At 44.8% G+C, this 15,624-nt stretch overlaps 1 pseudogene; it reads right to left on the reverse strand.

Annotated features, from left to right (window-relative positions):
* Window positions 1-3,573: 3,573 nt before the first annotated feature.
* LOC122734140 lies at window positions 3,574-4,118 on the reverse strand (annotated as a pseudogene).
* Window positions 4,119-15,624: the final 11,506 nt, after the last annotated feature.

The raw sequence follows: 15,624 nt of genomic DNA on the forward strand, positions 1-15,624 counted from the left end.
GAAAGGGAATGAGGCTTCAGGTGCTCAAGTGCACACCCGTGGCTTTGGGTAAATGCTTTGTGACTAGTGTTCTTGCTCTGCCATTTCAATGCCTTGGCTAGAAAGGAAGACTACTGGCTGATTGTTAAGGGGAAACACAGGAGGGAGTGTTCTATAACTAGTGTTAGTATCCTTGGTGGAGTAGCAGCTACACCTGGTAGTACCAGTGTGGGATGGGGAGTCGAGTAAGACAAGGGGTGTGCGATAAGAAAGACCTTAATAAGCTGGGGAGGAGATATGATGGACTGTATGATAAAGTGGGGAAAATTCATGCCATCTGAGGATGAAGAATACTATGGTATATAAGTTTTTTCAGTCAATAAGCATTGATAAAATGCCTACTGAGTGGGGCAGCTAGGTGGCGCAGTGGATAGAGCACTGGACCTGGAGTCAGGAGGACCTGAGTTCAAATCCGGCCTCAGACACTTAACACTTACTAGCTGTGTGACCCTGGGCAAGTCACTTAACCCCAATTGCCTCACTAAAAAAAATGCCTACTGAGTGCCAGACACAAAGCAAGGAAAAGAAAAGCCAGACAATCCCTTTTCTCAAGGAGGCAACATACAAACAGCTGAAGTTCAAACAAACCATATACAGGATGAATTGGAAATAAGCAGAACAAAAGGCCAGGAGCTAGATCTGGGAAAGGCTTCCTTTAGAAAGTGGGATTGTCAGTGGGGCCTGAAAGAAGTCAGGGAAAGCAGAAGGCAGAGATGAGGAGGGAAAGCCCTGCAGGCAAGAGGGACACCCTGAGAAAATAGCCAGAGTTGGGAGGTGCAGTGTCTTGTGCAAGAGCAGCAAGGAGGAGGGTGTCACTTAATCCTAGACTATGTGGGGGCAGAGTGTAGGGTATATGACAGATGCAGAAATGGGGGGCAGATTGTGATGCACTTCCAATGCCAATGGATTAGAAGCAGGTCTGGTGGCTTGGGGGGCCTGTTCTTTCCAAGGCTCTGAGTTGAGGGCACAAGTGGATATCCATCTTGGTCTGTGGGGAGATGCTGGACAAGGTGGTAGTGATGGGTTGACTTGTCTGGCACATGCTGCCCTCCATTTCTTCTTCAATTGCCTTTGACAGGAACTGTCACCATTGTCTGAAAGAGTTAAGAAACCTCCTGGGGGCAGCTAGGTGGCATAGTGGATAGAGCTCCTGGATTCAGGAGGACCTGAGTTCAAATCTGACCGCAGACACTTAACACTTACTGTGTGACCCTAGGCAAGTCACTTAACCCCAATTGCCTCACCAAAAAAAAAGGAAAGAAAGAAACCTCCTCAAGCAATCAGAGCATGTCCAGAAGGACAATTACCAGGCACGATTCCTCTAATCTGCAAAACAGTCACAGCTCTCTGTTGCCATGGCGACTCCAGCTTCTCAAGTTCTCATCCCACTTGCATTTTCATGATGGTTTTGACACTTCCTTTAGATTTTTCCAAGGAGAAACTGGTGGAGGCCCTTGATTACTTAGCCCCAAACCCTTCATCTATTCAAGGGGAGCTCTGTCCTCCTAGCCATTATTGGGTTAATGAATTAAAAGGCATTAATTAATAAAAAAGCAATTAATATGTGCAAAGAACTGTGCTAAGTGCTAGAGTACATAACTGTTGCCAACCCCCACTTCCACTTTCTGAACCCCACAAATCCAAGTTCATACATTCTATGTTATTATCCAAAAGGGGTGTCTAATTTTGTGGAATCATACTTCCTGATTCAAAGGAAATGAGAAGGAAAAGGAAGGAGAAGAACAGAGCCAGCCTATCTAGTTCTGGAATTTGCCCCAGGGCTGCTGTTTCCCCTAATCTACCCACTACCTCTAATTCCTCTGCACAGCCTAACATTATGCAGAACATTCAGAAGGTGATCAACAAATGTTTATATTCTAAAGCAATTTGAATTGAAATCTAATCAACAAGGAAGTGCCCACCTCAGATTTTGTTGATCATCAAGTCTGGTCTTCCTCAACTTTTTCAAGTCTAAGTATGGTGTTCATGATTTTTCCAACTCTTTCATGTATATACTTGTTGTTATGATTTTTCTTCTTTCTGATTCTAACATACAATCAATGTTTTGGCTTTGCAGTCCCTATAGTCAGGAGCAGGCTTCCATTGGTCAGTGTCAGTCAACCAGAAGTCTCTGAGTGTCTCTCTTGTGCTAAGTTGTTAGAAGAGTCTTGAGTGGCAAAAATATCTTTTTTTATTTAATAGTATTTTATTTTTTCCAACAAAATGTAAAGATAATTTCAACATTCATTTTATAAGATTTGGAGTTCCAAATTTTTCTCCCTCCCTCCCCCAGCCTCTCCCAAAGACAGCAAGCAATCTGATATAGGTTATAAATACACAACCATGTTAAACAAGTTTCCACATTAGTCATGTTTTAAAAGAAGAATCAGAACAAAAGGGAAAAACCACGAGGAAGAAAAAGACAACCAAAAAGCAAAAATAGTATGCTTGGATCTGCATTCAGACTCCATAGTATTTTCTCTACCTGTGGATAGAATTTTTGGAATTGGCTTTGATCATCCTACTGCTGAGAAGAGCTAAGTCTATCTTAGCTGAGTATCACATCATGTTACTATGTACAATGTTCTCTTGGTTCTGCTCACTTCATTCAGTATCAGTTCATCAAAGTTTTTCCAGGTGTTTCTGAAATCTGCCTACTCATCATTTCCTACACAACAATAGTATTCCATAACCTTGATGTACCCCACCGTGTTTAGCCATTCCCCAATTGATAGCCATTCCCTCAATGTCCAGTTCTTTGCCACCATAAAAAGAGCTGTTATAAATATTTTTTTACATGTGTGTCCCTTTCCATTTTAAGATCTCTTTGGGATACAGACTTGGCAGTGTTATTGCTGGATGAAATGGTATGCCCCGTTTTATAGCCCTTTGGGCACAATTCCAAATTGTTCTCCAGAATGGTTGGATGAAGTCACAACTCCACCAGCAACTTATTAGTGTTCCAATTGTTATGGGCCCATAGCACCCCAGAAGTTCTCTGGGGCACATCAAAGAACCTTCTCCTTGAGAAACTAAACCAAAGGACTGACATGTCTAAAGAGATAAGTGGAACCAGATTGGACTGAGCTAGCTCAGGGACCCCCACCCTTTATTCTAGTCTCCCTCAACCCTGGGGTGATAAGATTAGGTGTGTCTGCTTCCTTTCTGTTCTGAGGAGATGGTTTGAGAGATCTGCTGCCACCCCTCACCCAATTCCTCCACCCACCACCAGTGGAGGATGGTCCTCCCTCACTAAAGTAACTTTCCACAGTCAGATGGTTACCCCCATCAGTTTTCTATAAAAGTACCTGCCTGTCTCCTGCTTGAAGAGACTGGTATCTCAGAGCCACACTCCGCCATGCCTTTCTCCCCATGAGAAGTCCAAGGATTTCTTTCATGGTTTCCCTTCCCTTCCCTTCCTCTGCCACTAAATAAATTACTATCTTATTCTAGCTGCTTTTGTGTGCAAGAGGGTGTAATTCTTTTTTTTAAGCAGGCATAGTTCAGTTTATTCAGTGTTTATTAAAAAAAATCTTACGTGGTTGCCACAGCAGCTGCCTGGGTCCTCCAGACAGGCACCTGAGTTTGAGTCTTCACAAGATGGTCAGTGAATTCCTGATAGGGAGACTCAGTAAACACAGTCACCTTCCACAGGTCTGGGGTTAGGTAGCTGAAAAGTTGCCCAGAGTGGCACTACAGCCCCTTACAGAAGTATAGCAGTCATCAATTCCAGCCATCATCAGGAGCCTCTTAGGCACAGGAGCTGAGACAAGGCCAGGACCTACAGGGGTGGAGATCAGGTGCACCAAAACAGATCCACAGCGCCCAGTGACCTTTCAGGGCACTGTGTGAGGCTTGCCAATCTTATTCCCCCAGTAGCCATGTCTCACAGGAACAATGGACAGCTTGGCCAGAATGATCCCACCACAAATAGCTGTGGCTACTTCCTTGGAGCACTTGACACCCAAGCCAACATGGCCATTGTGGTCGCCAATGGCCACAAAAGCCTTGAACCTGGTACGTTGTCCAGCTCTAGTTTGTTTCTGAACAGGCATGATCTTCAGAACCTCATCCTTCAATGAAGAAGTTTATTTTGGGGCTGAGGAAGGAAAGGGGAAGTGAAGGGAAACCATGAAAGAAGTCCTTGGACTTCTCATGGGGAGAAAGGCATGGCACAGAGAGTGGCTCTGAGATACCAATCTCCAGGTGTAATTCTTTAAAGAGGAATTTCTAAGGACCCCAAACCCCTACCCCTATCCCAAACCCCTAACCCCTATCCCGAACCCCCCCACCCTATTTTCCCCATGACACTAGAAACACATTTCAAAATGAGAGATACACACAGAGTTAAGCCTCAGCCTGTACAAAAAAAGCAGGGGTAGGAAATCATGATATCAGACAAAGTCAAAGCTAAAATACATTTAATTAAAAGACATAAACAAGGAAACTACATTCTGTTAAAGGAACCATAGATAATGAAGCAATATCAATATTAAACTTATATGCACCAAATACCATAGCATCTAACTTTTTAGAAGAAAACTTAAGTGAATGACAGATAGAAATAGATAGTAATACTAAAATAGTGGGGGATTTTAATCTTCCCTTCTCAGAATTAAACAAATCTAACCAAAAAATAAATAAATAAGAAATTAAAGAAGTGAATAAAACCTTAGATAAGCCAGATATGAGAGATATCTGGGGAAAATTGAATGGAAATAGAAAGGAATACCTGTTTTTCTCAGTGGTACATGGTACCTCTACAATGACAGACCATATAGTAGGGCACAAAGATTTTAAAGCTAAAAGCAGAAACATTAAATTTTTCCTGTAAAAATCACAATTGAATAAAAATATATTAATTGAGGGACCATGGGAATACAGAAAACAAAAGTAATTAAAATCTAAACAAACTAATCTTAAAGAATGTATGAGTGAAATAATAGAACCAATCAGTAATTTTATTAAAGAAAATGACTAATGAAATATCACCTATGGGATATAGCAAAAGCAATAATTAAAAGAGAATTTATATCTCTAAGTGCTTACATCAATAAAAAAGAAAGAGTAGACTTATGAATTGGGTATGTAATTGAAAAGAAAACAAGAAAAAAATTTAAATCCCCAATTAAACACTAAATTGGACACCCTAAAAATTAAAGGTGAAATTAATAAAATTGAGTGTAAGAAAAACATGAGATTAATAAATAAAACTAGGAGATTGTACTATAAGAAATCACTAAAATAGATAAAGCATTGGTTAATATGATTTTTTAAAGCTACAGAAGAAAACCAAACTGCTAGTATAAAAAATGAAAAGGGTGAATATACTAGTAAAGAAGATGAAATCAAAGTAATTATAAGCAGTTATTTTGCACAATTACATGCCAAAAACTTTAACAACTTAAGTGAAATGAAAGAATATTTACAAAAATATGAACTGCCTGGGGGCGGCTAGGTGGCGCAGTGGATAAAGAACTGGCCCTGGATTCAGGAGGACCTGAGTTCAAATCCAGCCTCAGACACTTGACACTTACTAGCTGTGTGACCCTGGGCAAGTCACTTAACCCCCATTGCCCTGCAAACAGACAAAAATAAATAAATAAATAAATGAATGAACAAACAAACAAACAAACAAACAAACAAACAAATAAATAAATAAATAAATAAACAAACAAACTGCCTGGATTAGCAGCAGGGGAAATAGAATACCTAAACAGACCACAAAAAGAGCAGCTATAAATATATTTTTTTTACCTAAGAGTGGTATTGCTATGTCAAAGGGTTATGCACAGCTTTATAGCACTTTGGGCATAGTTCCAAATTGCTCTCCAGAATGATTGGATCAGTTCACAGCTCCACCAACAATGCATTAGGGTTCCAATTTTTCCACAGCTTCTCCAACATTTATTATTTTCCTTTTTTGTCATATTAGCCAATCTGATAGGTGTCAGGTGGTACTTCAGAGTTGTTTCAATTTACATTTCTCTAATCAATTGGGATTTAGAGCATTTTTTCATTTGGCAATAGATAGCTTTGATTTCTTCATCAGAAAACTGCCTGTTTATATCCTTTGACCATTTCTCAATTGGGGAATGAGTGACTTGAATTCTTATAAATTTTATTTAGTTCCCTGTATATTTTAGAAATGAAGCCTTTGTCAGAAACACTGTCTGTAAAAGTCATGAATTTATTTTCAAACATTTTCAATGTATTGATTGGTTTTCCTGAATTTTTCTTAAAATTTTTTCTTCTGTAGAGTGAATCTCTGTATACTTTTGTTGTTCTGTTGTGTGAGACACTTCAAGACACCCGCCTGGGGTTTTCTTGGTGGATACTGTAGTGCTGTGCCATTGCCTTCTCCAGCTCATTTTACAGATAACAAAACTGAAGCTACCAGGATTAAGTGACTTGCCCAGGGTCACAAGCTACTAATGTCTCAGGCCAGATTTTAACTCAGCTCTTTCTGATTCTGGTCCTGGAGCTCTATCCACTGAGCCACCTAGCTATCCTGATCTCTGTACAGTAAAGCAATGTAAATATATGAACTATCTATCGGCCAAAGCTCTTTGAGTGAATGGGAGGGGGCAGAGGACCCAGATCTGATGGGGGCCCTTCCTTCCAGCAGCACTGACTGCGAACTGCTTTGTCATTTTCTCATTCAGTCCCCTGCTTCTCTGCCTAATATCCTCTTTTAGCCTCAGTTTCCTCTTCTATAAAATGGGGATGATCCTGGTATTCCCTACCTAACAGGGCTTTTGTCAGGAAAATAGTGTATCCTTCTCAAAGTTATACAGAAATATAACTCATTCTATCATTATGATTAACAAACTTGCATCCCTGTCATCAATCCATTAACCAGTCAATCCCAGAAGTGTTTATTAAGCACCTACTATGTGCCAGGCACTTGATGTTTCCCTTTGATTCTAGGTTTCCACACCAAAGACACCGCAAAGTCTAATCCCTTTGCCCTGTAACAGCCCTTCAGATATGGGAGGATGGCTTCCCCAGCTCCTCTGGCTTCTCTATTTAGAGTGAAATGCCACCCACTTAGAGACTCATAGAATTTAGAGCTGGCAGGGTCCAATCCCCTGCACTTAAACCAGAGGAAACAGGCTTGGAGAGGGAGGTTCGGTGACTTGCCCAGGATCACACAGGCTGTAGGGAGTAGAGCTGCAATTCAAACCCAGGTCCTGGTTCTATATTCAGGGCTCCTTCCACCATACCACCCTCCTCCATTCATCTTTTCCTCATAAGCTGAGGTTTCCCTGCCCCTCCCCATCCCTGTCTGTCAATGTCCTTCCTAACTGTGGTTCCTAGAAGTGAACATGATATTGTAGGTGTGGTCTGACCAGGACCACAGTGAGTTGCTTCTCTTCTTGGCATGATTATTTTATCCAGCCCTGTGGGAAAGAGAGTCCTCCTGCTCCTGTCAATCAGCCAGGGATTAGGGAGTTTCCTGGGAAACAGAGGGGTTCAATGATTTCCTTACAGTCACAAGGAGATCATTGTGCACAGTCACAACCATGTTGTAATGATGATCAATGTGGAAAACTTGGCTGCTCTGATGTATACAATGATCAAGAGACTTCCAAAGGACTCACGATGACAGAATGTTCCCTTCCTGCAGAGAGAACTGAAGAACTCTGGATGCCAATTGAAATCCACTTTTTCACTATTTTATTTTTCTTGCTTTTTTCATATGGCTCACATGGCAATAGGTTTTGCACGGTTTCACTTTTATAACTGATTTCATATTGCTTGCCTTTCAGTGGGGGAAGGAGCCAAAAAAGGAGAGAGAATTTGGAACTTAAAATTTAAAACAAAAAGAATGTAAATTATAAATGAACAATAACATGTTTTTTAATTAGTTATGTAAAAAAGAGAGATGAGAGAGGGGAAGAATGCCCAGACTAGATCCTCTCTAGAGATTTTGACCTTTCTGGGGATTGCCATGTGGTTTTACCCTCAGGAGAAATTGTGTGGCTTCCCTTGCTTGTGTCCTGCTGGAGACACAGCCTGATTGTGTGTGCTGGGAGGAGAGGTCCGAAGGGGGGAGCCTACCAGCTTGTGTTTGCCTGTAGGAAGTGAGAAGGAAGCAGGAACCTGGCCTGGGCTGAGTGTAGCAGAAAGTGTTGGGAGTCAGGGCTGGGCTCCATGTCCCTCGTCCTCTGGGCAAGGTTCAGGCGGTTGGTTCAGAGCAGGGGGTCCCTACCTTTTCAGGCCCCTTGGCTTCTCAAGAAACCTTCCCATGCCACTTACTCAATGAGAAATGCAATAAATTCTACTGCATATTCTCATTGTAACTGAAATCAAGAGATCCGTTTTCCTTCTCCCAGTGTATAGCACTGGATGGGATGATATCGTTATTTGCTGAATATTCTGTGTACCCCCTTGACAAGCTCCTCTTTCTCTCTGGGGCCGAGATGATGTCCAAGGGCCTCCTCCTCTTTAGATCAATGAACTTCCAATTTTCCTTCCATACTCTCCCCGACAGGGCTCTCTGGAGGTCACTGGCTCATTCATTAAGCCAGGGTTGAGCTGCCAGGCTGCCTGGGACCAGCCCTGATAGCCCCCGCCTGAACCACTCTACCAGCAACCTCCCTGCCTGGCCTGATTGACCTCTGAGCCTGGGGTCCTGGAGGGAACCCTGGTGAGATCTGCTGTCACAGAGATGAGGGCCTGCACTTCCCCCTCCCCAGTGCAGTTCCTGGCCAAGGTTTCCCATGTAGATAGATCCTGTCTATCTGGACATTGCTGAAGCCTATTTACCTCTTCCTCCCCTCCCTGAAGTGACAGACAGCTTCCATGGGATGGATGGATCACTGGGGGTGGAGTCAGAGGGTCTGGGTTAGAATCCTGACTCTGACTTTCTAAGGTTCTAGGCACCTGGGTGACCATGACAATTCATGTGGCCTCTCTGGGGTCCCAGACTCCCCTCTGACATCCCTTTCAGGACTGGGTTCTAGAATGGATCCCTGTGGACAGGCTGCCCTGATACCCAGAGAGGAGACCTCTAGCCCTCTATGGTGGGGATGGGGAGGGAGGACTGTGAGTACTCTCTCTAGGTGGGAGGAGGGAGGGGGATCAGGCTGAAGTCACTGCTCTCCCTCCATGAGGCAGCTGCCCCAAAGTGGAAGAGGCTGCCTCAGGAGGAAAGGACTTAGTTCTCCAGCCCTGGCTGGATGCTCGTGAGTCCTGAATGTCGTACAGGGGATTGGCGCTCCGGCCTGGGCAGGAGCCAGGCATCTGCAGTCCTCTCCAACTCTGTGGGTCTGTGATTGGAAGATCCCATGACCCTAGGCTGCCTCTGAAGAGCCTCATTGTCCTCCCAGCCCTTCCCCCCTCCCAACTGTACCACCAACCTGGGCTGCCACTCACAGGGATGAAGTTGCCCAGTCCCTCCTCCTCTCCAGATCTCAAGCCTTTCCCCAAGGCTGCTTCCTGCTGCTTCTCTCAATCAGCCCAGGCAAATTTCTCTTCCCAGAGACTCTCAATGGGACTTCTTCCCTCTTTCTGCTCCCTACCCACGCCTTGTTCACAAAGGAGCAGCTCTGCGGGCAGGTGTGCTGGGCAGGTTCCTTCAAACAACCTTCCCTTAGTACAAATTTTAGTATATCTAAGCCAGCACCTAGAGATTGGTGCCTCCAGCCTCAGCCAGACCAGGGGCTCTGGAATCAACCGGGATTTGGTTTGGGATATATTTGGCCACATTGAAGACTTCAGGGACACTAAAACACTTTTCCCTTTCCCAACAAAAATAATGAGGTCCCCATCCACTTGCGTTTGTGTTGGGGTGAGGAGGGAGGGTGAACTGGATAATTAAAGGATGAAAGGATTATAGATGGTTTTTTTGGTGAGGCAGTTGGGGCTATGTGACTTGCCCAGGGTCACACAGCTAGTGTCAAGTGTCTGAGGCTGGATTTGAACTCGGGTCCTGAATCCAAGGCCAATGCTTTATTCACTGAGCTACCTAGCTGCCCCAAGGCTCATAGATTTTACAGCTGGAAGGGACCTTAGGGACCAGGAAATCTAGTTTCCTTCTCATTTTTCAGATAAAGAATCTGAGGCACAGAGAGGTTAAGTGACTTCCCTAGGGTCACACAATGACCCTCTGTGTGTGTGTGTGTGGCTCAGACCTTCTGCAATTCGAATACAGCATTCAAACCAGGCCCCTATTAGGACCTTTCTCCCAGTTAGAGGCCTTGGCCTCTATTCAAATGGTACAATGACGCCTTTAGCATCCTCAAAGAATGGGGCTGAATGTGTTTCTCACAGCCCTGACAATACAGGGGCCTTTGGAGAAAACAAAAGCTCCAGACTGTGGCTTCTTTTTCTCCATCCACAGAACAGACAGTGTCTGAGTTGAAAAGAGCCTTTAAGGGTTCAACTGTGAATGTAGAAAGGGGGCAGTGGGGGGAGGGGAGGGGGAAAGACAACTCTGGTTTAGAGGATATAGGAAAAATGAGATTGTCAGAAACAGACTTTAAAGACAACCCACAACCCAAACCAAAATTTAAATGCTCAGAATTGGCAGCACAAAGGGAAAGCTCTCTCCTGACTTGTACTTTGACAGTCTGAATGCCCCAAAAATTATGCCAAAGAGTTTAAAAAAAAAAAGAAAAATATAAACAAGAAAAAACCCATAACAAAATTCAGGTTACTATTTTGGAAAGGAAAAAGAGGATAAATTTAATGTTCAAACAAAATCTGATAAAATAGCCATTTGGAAAAGAGCCTTTAAGAGAGAGAATGTCCAAGCTGAGGGGAACCTGCAATCATACCATTTTAGAGATTGTGGGGACCAATTTTTAATTGGGGAGTGCTAGCTAAGCAGCTCGCCGCAATATTGGGGCAAGGAAGGAAACCGGCAGCCTCCCTCAAAACAGAACAAGATTTATTTTAACAAGAACGAACTTAAAAAAAAAAACCACAAACAGGATCAGTAGGATCAAGGGAAAGGAAATAAAAATGGGGAAAGGGAAATTATAATACCTGAAAAAATACCACCGCCCAGGAATCAACTGAAAATACACAGCAGAACGCCTGTCCCTTTCCAGCTTCCACCTCGAATGCCCAATTCTCCTCCCCCAAACCTAGAAACACCCCACACAGTCCCAGCCAATGGGATAGGCGATCTGACAGTCACATGACTGCCCTCACTAGGCTTCCAATCATTATAATTTTGCCAGGCCCACGTAGGAGTCAGCCAGTGGTGATGACGTGAGGTGCCAGAGCCCTGGCAATGGCTACAACCAGTGGGTGGAGCACCCTGCGGTTTGTGGAGCCCCAGGCCAGTGCTCCCTGTGGCATAAAAACCTCAAATAACAATTAATTTTTTACAAGATGGAGGAGCCCTTCAGGCAGAATCACAACTGGACACAGCGAGCACAGAGGACCTGAAATGTTAGGCCTTAAAGGGACCTTGGAACATGGAATGGTAGAGCAGGAAGGGATGTTAGAGACAATCGAGGACAAATGACCCATTTTCTTTTTCTTTTCTTTTTTTTTTTTTTTTGCGGGGCAATGGGTGTTAAGTGACTTGCCCAGGGTCACACAGCTAGTAAGTGTCAAAGTGTCTGAGACTGGATTTGAACTCAGGTACTCCTGAATCCAGGGCGGTTGCTTTATCCACTGCGCCACCTAGCTGCCCCCCAAATGACCCATTTTCAAGATGAAGGGACTGAGGCACAAAGATAGGAAGTAACTTTTTGAGGAACCACAGCCACAAATTACAATCCCAGGTCCTAATGACTAGTCTGGAGTCTTTCCTTAAGAAAGCTTTTGGGTTCTATAAAACCATGCATACTCGCTGACCCAGCAATACCATTACTAAGTCAGTATCCAAAAAGAGATAAAAAACAAAAAGTTAAAGACCTACTTATATGGACAAAAAATAGTTATGGCAGCTCTTTTCTGGTTCAAAGACTTCAAAATTCAGGGGATGCCCATCAATTGGGGAATGGCCGAACAAATTGTGGGATGTGATTATGATGGAGTGCTATTGTGCTATAAGAAATGATGAGCAGGATGCTATCAGAAAAACCTGGGAAGATTTATATGCGATGCAATGTGAAATGGACTGTATACAAAGTACCAGCAATATTGTAAGATGATCAGCTGTGAATGACTTTGCTAATCTCAGCAATAGGATGAGCCAAGACAACTCTGAAGGACTTATGAGGAAAAATGTGATCCATCCCCAGAGAAAAATTAATCAGTCAGAACGAGGTGTGTCTGCATATATCTTCTGGAATCAACTGTTATAGGGCCTAGCACCCCAGAAGTTTTCTGGGGTACATCAAAGAATGTTCTCCTTGAGAAACTAAACCAAAGGACAGACACACCCAAAGAGGTAAGTGGAACCGGATCCAGATGGAGCTAGCTTTGGGACCCCCACCCTTCATTCCAGTCTCCCTCACTCCTGGGGGGATAAGATTAGGTATGGCTGCTGCCTTTGTGTCCTGAGGAGAGAGATGGCTTGAGAGATCTGCAGCCGCCCCTCACCCAACTCCTCCAGCCACCACCAGTGTGGGGTGGTCCTCCTTCAATAGGGGAACTTTCCACTGTCAGACGATCACCTCATTGGACCACCACTGGACCTCTATAACAGTATCTGCCTGTCTCCTGCTTGGGGAGATTGGTATCTCAGAGCCATGCTCTGTACCATGCCTTTCTCCCCATGAGAAGAAGTCCAAGGATTTCTCTCTCTTGGTTTCCCTTCCCCAGCCCCTAAATAAACTATTATCTTATTCTATTGGTTTTGTATGCAAGAGGGTGTAATTCTTTTTTTTGTTTGTTTTTTGGTGAGGCAATTGGGGTTAAGTGACTTGCCCAGGGTCACACAGCTAGTAAGTGTTAAATGTCTGAGGCTGGATTTGAACTCAGGTTCTCCTGAATCCAGGGCCGGTGCTCTATCCACTGCGCCACCTAGCTGCCCTGAGGGTGTAATTCTTTAAAGAGGAATTCCTAAGGACCCCTACCCCAACCTCAAACCTCCCCCCTACCTATTTCCTCACAACATAACTGGTGCCTGTCATGAAGGGTATGGGAAATTTCCTCTTTCCTCTTGGCACACAAAACCTGGAGGTAGGAACCTCCCTTTTGGGTTTCTTTTCTCCCTCTCCCACCTGGCTTGACCTCCTGTTTGAGTCACTGAGAGGTAGAGATGGTCAGCTTTTGCATGCGACAGCAGACGGGCAGCCTGGGTCTCCCTCCCTCACCAAAAGCTCGGCCAGACATCCAAACCATGCTCGGACCCTCAGACACCATGTTTCTGGGTAAGACCTTTGTGTTTGTGTGTCTATCCCTTGCCAGCGCTCATCTCTTCCATGAGACAGGCAGCCAGCATCTCCCTCCCTTGAGAAAGCTCAACGTAACGTCTGAACCACGTTCAGACAATTCTCCTTAGACAGAATGATATCTGGGTACAGCCATGGGGCAGAAAGGGAGTGTTCTCGAAGGCTCATTCACCGCTGGGATGCATCTTCAGAGACTGGACTAAATTAGGACTTACAAATTGGAGAAAGAGATGCATGATCTATGAATGTAACACTCTTTGGCCAAAGTATCAGTTAGGATCCCAAGAGAACTGGTCTTTACATGGAACTCTTAGCTATAACACCATTTTGCAATTGGACAACTTTTGCAGGCGTGAAGGGAAATGGACAGAGATTCCACACATACTGGCCTTTATGGCTTTAAGCCAGAAGTCAAAAGGAAAGGAACAGAACAGAATATGCCCAGCGAAATCAACTGAGGCTTGGGATAACCCTAAAATGCCTCCTTCCCCACAGGAGGCTCAGGAATTAAATGATTTATTGGACGATGTCCTCCTGCTGGTAGAAAATCACCGCAAGTCCAAGCGATTAGCCAACTTTTCTGGCACACCCTCCTCCTCTGGGACCCCATCCCTTCCTGCTCCTCAGCCTCCTCCCTACCTGTTCCTCGTTTTACCCCTTCTTCCTCGCGAGCTTCTGTCCCTATGGGTCAACCACTGTCATACCACTCTATGACTGAGACTCCTCTTTGCCCACTGGCTGATCTCAGAACCAATCACCTGTGCCCTCCACAGCCAAGCTCCTGCCACACTTGGAGTGGACGTCAGTACTCTTCTATTTGCCCCACCCAACAGTGGTCCCCACAACCTATCCAGCTGTATCCCTGGCACAATCTGGGGGCTCCAATACATTCGGTATTCTCCTATTTTTTCTATTCAGCAGCCACTCCCATCTGCTTTAACTAATCTGCAGTTGCCTATGCCCATTCCCCCCCCCCCAGTCTCCTTTACCCCTCCTTCACCCACTCCACAGCCAAAGACTGCTACCCCTCCCCCACCCACTTCACAGACTCCTACCTGCCGGGTGGGGAGGGTCATGAGAACACAGGCTCCTACCTGCCTGGTTGACGGAATGAGAAGGGGTCGGGGGATTAAGAAACAAGTCGATTATGAGAAGGTGAAGGAGATCACACAGGGGCCAGATGAAAACCCAGCTCTTTTCATGAGTCGCCTCGTGGACTCTCTGAAAAAATATACTAATCTAGATCCAGAAAGAGATGTAGGAATAACTGTCCTCAATATACATTTTATTAGCTGATCTGCTCCTGACATTAGGAGAAAACTCCAGAAGTTAGACTGGGGTCCCCAAACCCCACCCTCACAACTCCTTGATGTTGCTTTTAAGATTTTTTATTATAGGGACCTTAAGGTATCCAAAGAGAGAGAAAAGATGGCTGGTGCCCGATCCATAGACCAAGCCTCGCTAATAGCAGCATCCATTACGTCTGCTACCAGCAGATCTCTGGGTGGCTGAGATTCTGGCAGCTGCAGGAAACTGGGACACAGGAGTTGAGGACAGTCCTCAAAGGTGAGACCACCTCCCCTACCTCCTTGTCCCCATTGCAGCCCCCAAGAGGTTGGCCTAGCAAAAACGCATCTCCCTGCATTCCAGTCTCATGGCCAGCCCCTTGTTACTGACATTTCAATGGCCAAGCTGAACGTAGTGTCATGGGGCGCAGAGCACCCCAGAATTTCTCTGGGGCACACCGAGGAATCTTCTCCTTGAGAAACTAAACCAGAGGACAGATAACGCCTAGAGAGATAAGCTGAACCAAATCGGACTGAGCTAGTTTGGGATTCCTACCCTTCATTCTGGTCTCCCTTACCCTGGGGAGATAAATTTGGGTGTGGCTGTGGCCTTTGCGTTCTGAAGAGGGATCTGTAGCCACCCCTCACCCAATTCCTTTAGTCACTACCAGTGGGGGATGGTCCTCCACTCCTCACCCAATTCCCCCAGCTACCACCAGTGGGGGATGGTCCTCTCTCACTAAAGGAACTTTTCACGGCAGATGGTCCACCCCCATCAGTCCTCTATAAAAGTACCTTCCAGTCTCCTGTTCGAGGAGATTTGGTACCTCTGAGCCATGTGCTTTGTGCCAAATCTCCCCATGAAAAGTCCAAGGATTTCTTTCATGGTTTCCCTCCCCCCACCCTTCCCTTCCCTTGCTCCTAAATAAACTATCACCTTATTCTAAGTTTTGTGTGCAAGAGGGTGTAATTCTTTAAAGAGGAATTCCTAAGAACCC

Source organism: Dromiciops gliroides, chromosome X, assembly GCF_019393635.1.
Source record: "Dromiciops gliroides isolate mDroGli1 chromosome X, mDroGli1.pri, whole genome shotgun sequence".
Lineage (NCBI taxonomy): Eukaryota > Metazoa > Chordata > Mammalia > Microbiotheria > Microbiotheriidae > Dromiciops > Dromiciops gliroides.